Here is a 14100-nt window from a genome sequence, read left to right on the forward strand (position 1 = left end):
CAAGTGATAGTCAAAACTCGCTGTGTCGGCAATCTGCCGACCATTTCGCCAGTTAACACCGGTCTTGTTGTGTGTGTTTCAAGCTGAAGAGCATCTCCAAGCAAAAAATGGTCAACAGCAACATTCAGACTGTTTCGTACTGCTCAATTGCTACATTAAAACGTTATGTTTCTTTTTCAGAACTGGAAAAACACAAGCGTGACAGCATTCGCACCTGTAATCTTCAGATCCGAAGTCCGACGCCTTATCCATTAGGCCACACGGTCACTGACGACCAACATTTACATGTATACGACTCATCTCGAAACGCTCACACCCCTGAGGATTTGTGTTTTCGTTCTGCACAGCCGCTGCCCCTTGCTCTTTCCCACCCATTCGTTACATTCAACCTCTGACGTGACCGACCAAATATAGACTGAGAAACAAGACCACACACTTTGTGCATTCGGAATCGAAGGCAGGGCGTCCCTCGCCGCATTTGCTACGATTGCCATTTGCTACTTCTGCAGAAGCGGCGGCGGCGGTGACGACGACGACGACGACGACGACCGCGAGAGGCTCTGAGATATGTGAGAAATACATCTATAAAATGTAATTCAGACTGCCTCGTCCCACCTTATGCTGTACCGCTTTGGCAAATGCTTTATCTGCGCCATTCGCCTTAATCGCATCTGAGAGTAATTCTTAAAAAAACGCCTGTCGCTAATTGTTCGTCATCACAGGTACTGTTTGCAATACGGCCACGACGCGCAACTGATTTCCAAAATTCATCTTTCTCCTGTGAGGATGGAACTTACGACCCCTGGTTTATTATACCAGTGCTCTACCACAGAGCTAAAGAGGCGCGGCCTAGCGGTACTCTTGGGTACTTCGTCCTTACGGTCGTCTGCATCATCAGACTTTAGCTGACAACACTTCATATTACCGGCTAATATTTGCAGCTATGGCGACAAATTACTGCTTGGCTACACATCTGACACGTAACCGATGTGCTCTCCAAACAACAACACTTGCATTTCAGAACATGTCTTTCACACATGTCTACAAAATCACCTTCACCTTCAAATACAGTTTCCTTGCGACTGACAGAGACGTAGGCAAAGTTTAAAGTTGCTATTTCCATTAAATCTCGTTAATCAGAAAAACGGTGATTTACACCTGCAGCGGAACAAAATTCCGTTCCGCCCAGCGTCTGGCTCGAACCCACAACCCTGGGTTTAAGTGTCTGACGCTCTACCGACTGAGCTAGCCGGCTACCTCGGTGAATACCTGCCGGGTAGCACGTCACACAGTACTCGTTTGGGTTGGGTGGTCCCATACAGAATCTCTCCATGATGCCTAATCTTTTCCTAACGTCACACTCGTCACGTACTTCACTTTTATGTCATAATCATTTCTGAGAGGTAAAGAAATTGCATGACAACATGCAGAGCTAGTGGCGTCAAAATTAACACACATACTTTATGTGACTCAAAAGCCGAACGAGTTACTTTCCGACGTTGTTTTAGATGTGCAAGTGATAGTCAAAACTCGCTGTGTCGGCACTCTGCCGACCATTTCGCTAGTTAACACCGGTCTTGTTGTGTGTGTTTCAAGCTGAAGAGCATCTCCAAGCAAAAAATGGTCAACAGCAACATTCAGACTGTTTCGTACTGCTCAATTGCTACATTAAAACGTTATGTTTCTTTTTCAGAACTGGAAAAACACAAGCGTGACAGCAGTCGCACCTGTAATCTTCAGATCCGAAATCCGACGCCTTATCCATTAGGCCACACGGTCACTGACGACCAACATTTACATGTATACGACTCATCTCGAAACGCTCACACCCCTGAGGATTTGTGTTTTCGTTCTGCACAGCCGCTGCCCCTTGCTCTTTCCCACCCATTCGTTACATTCAACCTCTGACGTGACCGACCAAATATAGACTGAGAAACAAGACCACACACTTTGTGCATTCGGAATCGAAGGCAGGGCGTCCCTCGCCGCATTTGCTACGATTGCCATTTGCTACTTCTGCAGAAGCGGCGGCGGCGGCGACGACGACGACGACGACGACGACGACGACGACGACGACGACGACGACGTTGAATATCGCGAGAGGCTCTGAGATATGTGAGAAATACATCTATAAAATGTAATTCAGACTGCCTCGTCCCACCTTATGCTGTACCGCTTTGGCAAATGCTTTATCTGCGCCATTCGCCTTAATCGCATCTGAGAGTAATTCTTAAAAAAACGCCTGTCGCTAATTGTTCGTCATCACAGGTACTGTTTGCAATACGGCCACGACGCGCAACTGATTTCCAAAATTCATCTTTCTCCTGTGAGGATGGAACTTACGACCCCTGGTTTATTACACCAGTGCTCTACCACAGAGCTAAAGAGGCGCGGCCTAGCGGTACTCTTGGGTACTTCGTCCTTACGGTCGTCTGCATCATCAGACTTTAGCTGACAACACTTCATATTACCGGCTAATATTTGCAGCTATGGCGACAAATTACTGCTTGGCTACACATCTGACACGTAACCGATGTGCTCTCCAAACAACAACACTTGCATTTCAGAACATGTGTTTCACACATGTCTACAAAATCACCTTCACCTTCAAATACAGTTTCCTTGCGACTGACAGAGACGTAGGCAAAGTTTAAAGTTGCTATTTCCATTAAATCTCGTTAATCAGAAAAACGGTGATCTACACCTGCAGCGGAACAAAATTCCGTTCCGCCCAGCGTCTGGCTCGAACCCACAACCCTGGGTTTAAATGTCTGACGCTCTACCGACTGAGCTAGCCGGCTACCTCGGTGAATACCTGCCGGGTAGCACGTCACACAGTACTCGTTTGGGTTGGGTGGTCCCATACAGAATCTCTCCATGATGCCTAATCTTTTCCTAACGTCACACTCGTCACGTACTTCACTTTTATGTCATAATCATTTCTGAGAGGTAAAGAAATTGCATGACAACATGCAGAGCTAGTGGCGTCAAAATTAACACACATACTTTATGTGACTCAAAAGCCGAACGAGTTACTTTCCGACGTTGTTTTAGATGTGCAAGTGATAGTCAAAACTCGCTGTGTCGGCACTCTGCCGACCATTTCGCTAGTTAACACCGGTCTTGTTGTGTGTGTTTCAAGCTGAAGAGCATCTCCAAGCAAAAAATGGTCAACAGCAACATTCAGACTGTTTCGTACTGCTCAATTGCTACATTAAAACGTTATGTTTCTTTTTCAGAACTGGAAAAACACAAGCGTGACAGCATTCGAACCTGTAATCTTCACATCCGAAGTCCGACGCCTTATCCATTAGGCCACACGGTCACTGACGACCAACATTTACATGTATACGACTCATCTCGAAACGCTCACACCCCTGAGGATTTGTGTTTTCGTTCTGCACAGCCGCTGCCCCTTGCTCTTTCCCACCCATTCGTTACATTCAACCTCTGACGTGACCGACCAAATATAGACTGAGAAACAAGACCACACACTTTGTGCATTCGGAATCGAAGGCAGGGCGTCCCTCGCCGCATTTGCTACGATTGCCATTTGCTACTTCTGCAGAAGCGGCGGCGACAACGACGACGACGTTGAATATCGCGAGAGGCTCTGAGATATGTGAGAAATACATCTATAAAATGTAATTCAGACTGCCTCGTCCCACCTTATGCTGTACCGCTTTGGCAAATGCTTTATCTGCGCCATTCGCCTTAATCGCATCTGAGAGTAATTCTTAAAAAAACGCCTGTCGCTAATTGTTCGTCATCACAGGTACTGTTTGCAATACGGCCACGACGCGCAACTGATTTCCAAAATTCATCTTTCTCCTGTGAGGACGGAACTTACGACTCCTGGTTTATTACACCAGTGCTCTACCACAGAGCTAAAGAGGCGCGGCCTAGCGGTACTCTTGGGTACTTCGTCCTTACGGTCGTCTGCATCATCAGACTTTAGCTGACAACACTTCATATTACCGGCTAATATTTGCAGCTATGGCGACAAATTACTGCTTGGCTACACATCTGACACGTAACCGATGTGCTCTCCAAACAACAACACTTGCATTTCAGAACATGTCTTTCACACATGTCTACAAAATCACCTTCACCTTCAAATACAGTTTCCTTGCGACTGACAGAGACGTAGGCAAAGTTTAAAGTTGCTATTTCCATTAAATCTCGATAATCAGAAAAACGGTGATTTACACCTGCAGCGGAACAAAATTCCGTTCCGCCCAGCGTCTGGCTCGAACCCACAACCCTGGGTTTAAGTGTCTGACGCTCTACCGACTGAGCTAGCCGGCTACCTCAGTGAATCAGTGCCGGGTAGCACGTCACACAGTACTCGTTTGGGTTGGGTGGTCCCATACAGAATCTCTCCATGATGCCTAATCTTTTCCTAACGTCACACTCGTCACGTACTTCACTTTTATGTCATAATCATTTCTGAGAGGTAAAGAAATTGCATGACAACATGCAGAGCTAGTGGCGTCAAAATTAACACACATACTTTATGTGACTCAAAAGCCGAACGAGTTACTTTCCGACGTTGTTTTAGATGTGCAAGTGATAGTCAAAACTCGCTGTGTCGGCACTCTGCCGACCATTTCGCTAGTTAACACCGGTCTTGTTGTGTGTGTTTCAAGCTGAAGAGCATCTCCAAGCAAAAAATGGTCAACAGCAACATTCAGACTGTTTCGTACTGCTCAATTGCTACATTAAAACGTTATGTTTCTTTTTCAGAACTGGAAAAACACAAGCGTGACAGCATTCGAACCTGTAATCTTCACATCCGAAGTCCGACGCCTTATCCATTAGGCCACACGGTCACTGACGACCAACATTTACATGTATACGACTCATCTCGAAACGCTCACACCCCTGAGGATTTGTGTTTTCGTTCTGCACAGCCGCTGCCCCTTGCTCTTTCCCACCCATTCGTTACATTCAACCTCTGACGTGACCGACCAAATATAGACTGAGAAACAAGACCACACACTTTGTGCATTCGGAATCGAAGGCAGGGCGTCCCTCGCCGCATTTGCTACGATTGCCATTTGCTACTTCTGCAGAAGCGGCGGCGACAACGACGACGACGTTGAATATCGCGAGAGGCTCTGAGATATCTGAGAAATACATCTATAAAATGTAATTCAGACTGCCTCGTCCCACCTTATGCTGTACCGCTTTGGCAAATGCTTTATCTGCGCCATTCGCCTTAATCGCATCTGAGAGTAATTCTTAAAAAAACGCCTGTCGCTAATTGTTCGTCATCACAGGTACTGTTTGCAATACGGCCACGACGCGCAACTGATTTCCAAAATTCATCTTTCTCCTGTGAGGACGGAACTTACGACCCCTGGTTTATTACACCAGTGCTCTACCACAGAGCTAAAGAGGCGCGGCCTAGCGGTACTCTTGGGTACTTCGTCCTTACGGTCGTCTGCATCATCAGACTTTAGCTGACAACACTTCATATTACCGGCTAATATTTGCAGCTATGGCGACAAATTACTGCTTGGCTACACATCTGACACGTAACCGATGTGCTCTCCAAACAACAACACTTGCATTTCAGAACATGTGTTTCACACATGTCTACAAAATCACCTTCACCTTCAAATACAGTTTCCTTGCGACTGACAGAGACGTAGGCAAAGTTTAAAGTTGCTATTTCCATTAAATCTCGATAATCAGAAAAACGGTGATTTACACCTGCAGCGGAACAAAATTCCGTTCCGCCCAGCGTCTGGCTCGAACCCACAACCCTGGGTTTAAGTGTCTGACGCTCTACCGACTGAGCTAGCCGGCTACCTCGGTGAATACCTGCCGGGTAGCACGTCACACAGTACTCGTTTGGGTTGGGTGGTCCCATACAGAATCTCTCCATGATGCCTAATCTTTTCCTAACGTCACACTCGTCACGTACTTCACTTTTATGTCATAATCATTTCTGAGAGGTAAAGAAATTGCATGACAACATGCAGAGCTAGTGGCGTCAAAATTAACACACATACTTTATGTGACTCAAAAGCCGAACGAGTTACTTTCCGACGTTGTTTTAGATGTGCAAGTGATAGTCAAAACTCGCTGTGTCGGCACTCTGCCGACCATTTCGCTAGTTAACACCGGTCTTGTTGTGTGTGTTTCAAGCTGAAGAGCATCTCCAAGCAAAAAATGGTCATCAGCAACATTCAGACTGTTTCGTACTGCTCAATTGCTACATTAAAACGTTATGTTTCTTTTTCAGAACTGGAAAAACACAAGCGTGACAGCATTCGAACCTGTAATCTTCAGATCCGAAGTCCGACGCGTTATCCATTAGGCCACACGGTCACTGACGACCAACATTTACATGTATACGACTCATCTCGAAACGCTCACACCCCTGAGGATTTGTGTTTTCGTTCTGCACAGCCGCTGCCCCTTGCTCTTTCCCACCCATTCGTTACATTCAACCTCTGACGTGACCGACCAAATATAGACTGAGAAACAAGACCACACACTTTGTGCATTCGGAATCGAAGGCAGGGCGTCCCTCGCCGCATTTGCTACGATTGCCATTTGCTACTTCTGCAGAAGCGGCGGCGGCGGCGACGACGACGACGACGACGACGACGACGACGACGACGACGACGACGACGTTGAATATCGCGAGAGGCTCTGAGATATGTGAGAAATACATCTATAAAATGTAATTCAGACTGCCTCGTCCCACCTTATGCTGTACCGCTTTGGCAAATGCTTTATCTGCGCCATTCGCCTTAATCGCATCTGAGAGTAATTCTTAAAAAAACGCCTGTCGCTAATTGTTCGTCATCACAGGTACTGTTTGCAATACGGCCACGACGCGCAACTGATTTCCAAAATTCATCTTTCTCCTGTGAGGATGGAACTTACGACCCCTGGTTTATTACACCAGTGCTCTACCATAGAGCTAAAGAGGCGCGGCCTAGCGGTACTCTTGGGTACTTCGTCCTTACGGTCGTCTGCATCATCAGACTTTAGCTGACAACACTTCATATTACCGGCTAATATTTGCAGCTATGGCGACAAATTACTGCTTGGCTACACATCTGACACGTAACCGATGTGCTCTCCAAACAACAACACTTGCATTTCAGAACATGTCTTTCACACATGTCTACAAAATCACCTTCACCTTCAAATACAGTTTCCTTGCGACTGACAGAGACGTAGGCAAAGTTTAAAGTTGCTATTTCCATTAAATCTCGTTAATCAGAAAAACGGTGATTTACACCTGCAGCGGAACAAAATTCCGTTCCGCCCAGCGTCTGGCTCGAACCCACAACCCTGGGTTTAAATGTCTGACGCTCTACCGACTGAGCTAGCCGGCTACCTCGGTGAATACCTGCCGGGTAGCACGTCACACAGTACTCGTTTGGGTTGGGTGGTCCCATACAGAATCTCTCCATGATGCCTAATCTTTTCCTAACGTCACACTCGTCACGTACTTCACTTTTATGTCATAATCATTTCTGAGAGGTAAAGAAATTGCATGACAACATGCAGAGCTAGTGGCGTCAAAATTAACACACATACTTTATGTGACTCAAAAGCCGAACGAGTTACTTTCCGACGTTGTTTTAGATGTGCAAGTGATAGTCAAAACTCGCTTTGTCGGCACTCTGCCGACCATTTCGCTAGTTAACACCGGTCTTGTTGTGTGTGTTTCAAGCTGAAGAGCATCTCCAAGCAAAAAATGGTCAACAGCAACATTCAGACTGTTTCGTACTGCTCAATTGCTACATTAAAACGTTATGTTTCTTTTTCAGAACTGGAAAAACACAAGCGTGACAGCATTCGAACCTGTAATCTTCACATCCGAAGTCCGACGCCTTATCCATTAGGCCACACGGTCACTGACGACCAACATTTACATGTATACGACTCATCTCGAAACGCTCACACCCCTGAGGATTTGTGTTTTCGTTCTGCACAGCCGCTGCCCCTTGCTCTTTCCCACCCATTCGTTACATTCAACCTCTGACGTGACCGACCAAATATAGACTGAGAAACAAGACCACACACTTTGTGCATTCGGAATCGAAGGCAGGGCGTCCCTCGCCGCATTTGCTACGATTGCCATTTGCTACTTCTGCAGAAGCGGCGGCGGCGGCGACGACGACGACGACGACGACGACGACGACGACGACGACGACGACGTTGAATATCGCGAGAGGCTCTGAGATATGTGAGAAATACATCTATAAAATGTAATTCAGACTGCCTCGTCCCACCTTATGCTGTACCGCTTTGGCAAATGCTTTATCTGCGCCATTCGCCTTAATCGCATCTGAGAGTAATTCTTAAAAAAACGCCTGTCGCTAATTGTTCGTCATCACAGGTACTGTTTGCAATACGGCCACGACGCGCAACTGATTTCCAAAATTCATCTTTCTCCTGTGAGGATGGAACTTACGACCCCTGGTTTATTACACCAGTGCTCTACCATAGAGCTAAAGAGGCGCGGCCTAGCGGTACTCTTGGGTACTTCGTCCTTACGGTCGTCTGCATCATCAGACTTTAGCTGACAACACTTCATATTACCGGCTAATATTTGCAGCTATGGCGACAAATTACTGCTTGGCTACACATCTGACACGTAACCGATGTGCTCTCCAAACAACAACACTTGCATTTCAGAACATGTCTTTCACACATGTCTACAAAATCACCTTCACCTTCAAATACAGTTTCCTTGCGACTGACAGAGACGTAGGCAAAGTTTAAAGTTGCTATTTCCATTAAATCTCGTTAATCAGAAAAACGGTGATCTACACCTGCAGCGGAACAAAATTCCGTTCCGCCCAGCGCCTGGCTCGAACCCACAACCCTGGGTTTAAATGTCTGACGCTCTACCGACTGAGCTAGCCGGCTACCTCGGTGAATACCTGCCGGGTAGCACGTCACACAGTACTCGTTTGGGTTGGGTGGTCCCATACAGAATCTCTCCATGATGCCTAATCTTTTCCTAACGTCACACTCGTCACGTACTTCACTTTTATGTCATAATCATTTCTGAGAGGTAAAGAAATTGCATGACAACATGCAGAGCTAGTGGCGTCAAAATTAACACACATACTTTATGTGACTCAAAAGCCGAACGAGTTACTTTCCGACGTTGTTTTAGATGTGCAAGTGATAGTCAAAACTCGCTTTGTCGGCACTCTGCCGACCATTTCGCTAGTTAACACCGGTCTTGTTGTGTGTGTTTCAAGCTGAAGAGCATCTCCAAGCAAAAAATGGTCAACAGCAACATTCAGACTGTTTCGTACTGCTCAATTGCTACATTAAAACGTTATGTTTCTTTTTCAGAACTGGAAAAACACAAGCGTGACAGCATTCGAACCTGTAATCTTCACATCCGAAGTCCGACGCCTTATCCATTAGGCCACACGGTCACTGACGACCAACATTTACATGTATACGACTCATCTCGAAACGCTCACACCCCTGAGGATTTGTGTTTTCGTTCTGCACAGCCGCTGCCCCTTGCTCTTTCCCACCCATTCGTTACATTCAACCTCTGACGTGACCGACCAAATATAGACTGAGAAACAAGACCACACACTTTGTGCATTCGGAATCGAAGGCAGGGCGTCCCTCGCCGCATTTGCTACGATTGCCATTTGCTACTTCTGCAGAAGCGGCGGCGACGACGACGACGACGACGACGTTGAATATCGCGAGAGGCTCTGAGATATGTGAGAAATACATCTATAAAATGTAATTCAGACTGCCTCGTCCCACCTTATGCTGTACCGCTTTGGCAAATGCTTTATCTGCGCCATTCGCCTTAATCGCATCTGAGAGTAATTCTTAAAAAAACGCCTGTCGCTAATTGTTCGTCATCACAGGTACTGTTTGCAATACGGCCACGACGCGCAACTGATTTCCAAAATTCATCTTTCTCCTGTGAGGACGGAACTTACGACCCCTGGTTTATTACACCAGTATTCTACCACAGAGCTAAAGAGGCGCGGCCTAGCGGTACTCTTGGGTACTTCGTCCTTACGGTCGTCTGCATCATCAGACTTTAGCTGACAACACTTCATATTACCGGCTAATATTTGCAGCTATGGCGACAAATTACTGCTTGGCTACACATCTGACACGTAACCGATGTGCTCTCCAAACAACAACACTTGCATTTCAGAACATGTCTTTCACACATGTCTACAAAATCACCTTCACCTTCAAATACAGTTTCCTTGCGACTGACAGAGACGTAGGCAAAGTTTAAAGTTGCTATTTCCATTAAATCTCGATAATCAGAAAAACGGTGATTTACACCTGCAGCGGAACAAAATTCCGTTCCGCCCAGCGTCTGGCTCGAACCCACAACCCTGGGTTTAAGTGTCTGACGCTCTACCGACTGAGCTAGCCGGCTACCTCAGTGAATCAGTGCCGGGTAGCACGTCACACAGTACTCGTTTGGGTTGGGTGGTCCCATACAGAATCTCTCCATGATGCCTAATCTTTTCCTAACGTCACACTCGTCACGTACTTCACTTTTATGTCATAATCATTTCTGAGAGGTAAAGAAATTGCATGACAACATGCAGAGCTAGTGGCGTCAAAATTAACACACATACTTTATGTGACTCAAAAGCCGAACGAGTTACTTTCCGACGTTGTTTTAGATGTGCAAGTGATAGTCAAAACTCGCTGTGTCGGCACTCTGCCGACCATTTCGCTAGTTAACACCGGTCTTGTTGTGTGTGTTTCAAGCTGAAGAGCATCTCCAAGCAAAAAATGGTCAACAGCAACATTCAGACTGTTTCGTACTGCTCAATTGCTACATTAAAACGTTATGTTTCTTTTTCAGAACTGGAAAAACACAAGCGTGACAGCATTCGAACCTGTAATCTTCACATCCGAAGTCCGACGCCTTATCCATTAGGCCACACGGTCACTGACGACCAACATTTACATGTATACGACTCATCTCGAAACGCTCACACCCCTGAGGATTTGTGTTTTCGTTCTGCACAGCCGCTGCCCCTTGCTCTTTCCCACCCATTCGTTACATTCAACCTCTGACGTGACCGACCAAATATAGACTGAGAAACAAGACCACACACTTTGTGCATTCGGAATCGAAGGCAGGGCGTCCCTCGCCGCATTTGCTACGATTGCCATTTGCTACTTCTGCAGAAGCGGCGACGACGACGACGACGACGACGACGACGACGACGACGACGACGACGTTGAATATCGCGAGAGGCTCTGAGATATGTGAGAAATACATCTATAAAATGTAATTCAGACTGCCTCGTCCCACCTTATGCTGTACCGCTTTGGCAAATGCTTTATCTGCGCCATTCGCCTTAATCGCATCTGAGAGTAATTCTTAAAAAAACGCCTGTCGCTAATTGTTCGTCATCACAGGTACTGTTTGCAATACGGCCACGACGCGCAACTGATTTCCAAAATTCATCTTTCTCCTGTGAGGACGGAACTTACGACCCCTGGTTTATTACACCAGTGCTCTACCACAGAGCTAAAGAGGCGCGGCCTAGCGGTACTCTTGGGTACTTCGTCCTTACGGTCGTCTGCATCATCAGACTTTAGCTGACAACACTTCATATTACCGGCTAATATTTGCAGCTATGGCGACAAATTACTGCTTGGCTACACATCTGACACGTAACCGATGTGCTCTCCAAACAACAACACTTGCATTTCAGAACATGTGTTTCACACATGTCTACAAAATCACCTTCACCTTCAAATACAGTTTCCTTGCGACTGACAGAGACGTAGGCAAAGTTTAAAGTTGCTATTTCCATTAAATCTCGATAATCAGAAAAACGGTGATTTACACCTGCAGCGGAACAAAATTCCGTTCCGCCCAGCGTCTGGCTCGAACCCACAACCCTGGGTTTAAGTGTCTGACGCTCTACCGACTGAGCTAGCCGGCTACCTCGGTGAATACCTGCCGGGTAGCACGTCACACAGTACTCGTTTGGGTTGGGTGGTCCCATACAGAATCTCTCCATGATGCCTAATCTTTTCCTAACGTCACACTCGTCACGTACTTCACTTTTATGTCATAATCATTTCTGAGAGGTAAAGAAATTGCATGACAACATGCAGAGCTAGTGGCGTCAAAATTAACACACATACTTTATGTGACTCAAAAGCCGAACGAGTTACTTTCCGACGTTGTTTTAGATGTGCAAGTGATAGTCAAAACTCGCTGTGTCGGCACTCTGCCGACCATTTCGCTAGTTAACACCGGTCTTGTTGTGTGTGTTTCAAGCTGAAGAGCATCTCCAAGCAAAAAATGGTCAACAGCAACATTCAGACTGTTTCGTACTGCTCAATTGCTACATTAAAACGTTATGTTTCTTTTTCAGAACTGGAAAAACACAAGCGTGACAGCATTCGAACCTGTAATCTTCAGATCCGAAGTCCGACGCCTTATCCATTAGGCCACACGGTCACTGACGACCAACATTTACATGTATACGACTCATCTCGAAACGCTCACACCCCTGAGGATTTGTGTTTTCGTTCTGCACAGCCGCTGCCCCTTGCTCTTTCCCACCCATTCGTTACATTCAACCTCTGACGTGACCGACCAAATATAGACTGAGAAACAAGACCACACACTTTGTGCATTCGGAATCGAAGGCAGGGCGTCCCTCGCCGCATTTGCTACGATTGCCATTTGCTACTTCTGCAGAAGCGGCGGCGACAACGACGACGACGTTGAATATCGCGAGAGGCTCTGAGATATGTGAGAAATACATCTATAAAATGTAATTCAGACTGCCTCGTCCCACCTTATGCTGTACCGCTTTGGCAAATGCTTTATCTGCGCCATTCGCCTTAATCGCATCTGAGAGTAATTCTTAAAAAAACGCCTGTCGCTAATTGTTCGTCATCACAGGTACTGTTTGCAATACGGCCACGACGCGCAACTGATTTCCAAAATTCATCTTTCTCCTGTGAGGACGGAACTTACGACCCCTGGTTTATTACACCAGTGCTCTACCACAGAGCTAAAGAGGCGCGGCCTAGCGGTACTCTTGGGTACTTCGTCCTTACGGTCGTCTGCATCATCAGACTTTAGCTGACAACACTTCATATTACCGGCTAATATTTGCAGCTATGGCGACAAATTACTGCTTGGCTACACATCTGACACGTAACCGATGTGCTCTCCAAACAACAACACTTGCATTTCAGAACATGTCTTTCACACATGTCTACAAAATCACCTTCACCTTCAAATACAGTTTCCTTGCGACTGACAGAGACGTAGGCAAAGTTTAAAGTTGCTATTTCCATTAAATCTCGATAATCAGAAAAACGGTGATTTACACCTGCAGCGGAACAAAATTCCGTTCCGCCCAGCGTCTGGCTCGAACCCACAACCCTGGGTTTAAGTGTCTGACGCTCTACCGACTGAGCTAGCCGGCTACCTCGGTGAATACCTGCCGGGTAGCACGTCACACAGTACTCGTTTGGGTTGGGTGGTCCCATACAGAATCTCTCCATGATGCCTAATCTTTTCCTAACGTCACACTCGTCACGTACTTCACTTTTATGTCATAATCATTTCTGAGAGGTAAAGAAATTGCATGACAACATGCAGAGCTAGTGGCGTCAAAATTAACACACATACTTTATGTGACTCAAAAGCCGAACGAGTTACTTTCCGACGTTGTTTTAGATGTGCAAGTGATAGTCAAAACTCGCTGTGTCGGCACTCTGCCGACCATTTCGCTAGTTAACACCGGTCTTGTTGTGTGTGTTTCAAGCTGAAGAGCATCTCCAAGCAAAAAATGGTCAACAGCAACATTCAGACTGTTTCGTACTGCTCAATTGCTACATTAAAACGTTATGTTTCTTTTTCAGAACTGGAAAAACACAAGCGTGACAGCATTCGAACCTGTAATCTTCACATCCGAAGTCCGACGCCTTATCCATTAGGCCACACGGTCACTGACGACCAACATTTACATGTATACGACTCATCTCGAAACGCTCACACCCCTGAGGATTTGTGTTTTCGTTCTGCACAGCCGCTGCCCCTTGCTCTTTCCCACCCATTCGTTACAT

Source organism: Schistocerca gregaria, chromosome 3 (genome assembly GCF_023897955.1).
Source record: "Schistocerca gregaria isolate iqSchGreg1 chromosome 3, iqSchGreg1.2, whole genome shotgun sequence".
NCBI classification, from domain to species: domain Eukaryota; kingdom Metazoa; phylum Arthropoda; class Insecta; order Orthoptera; family Acrididae; genus Schistocerca; species Schistocerca gregaria.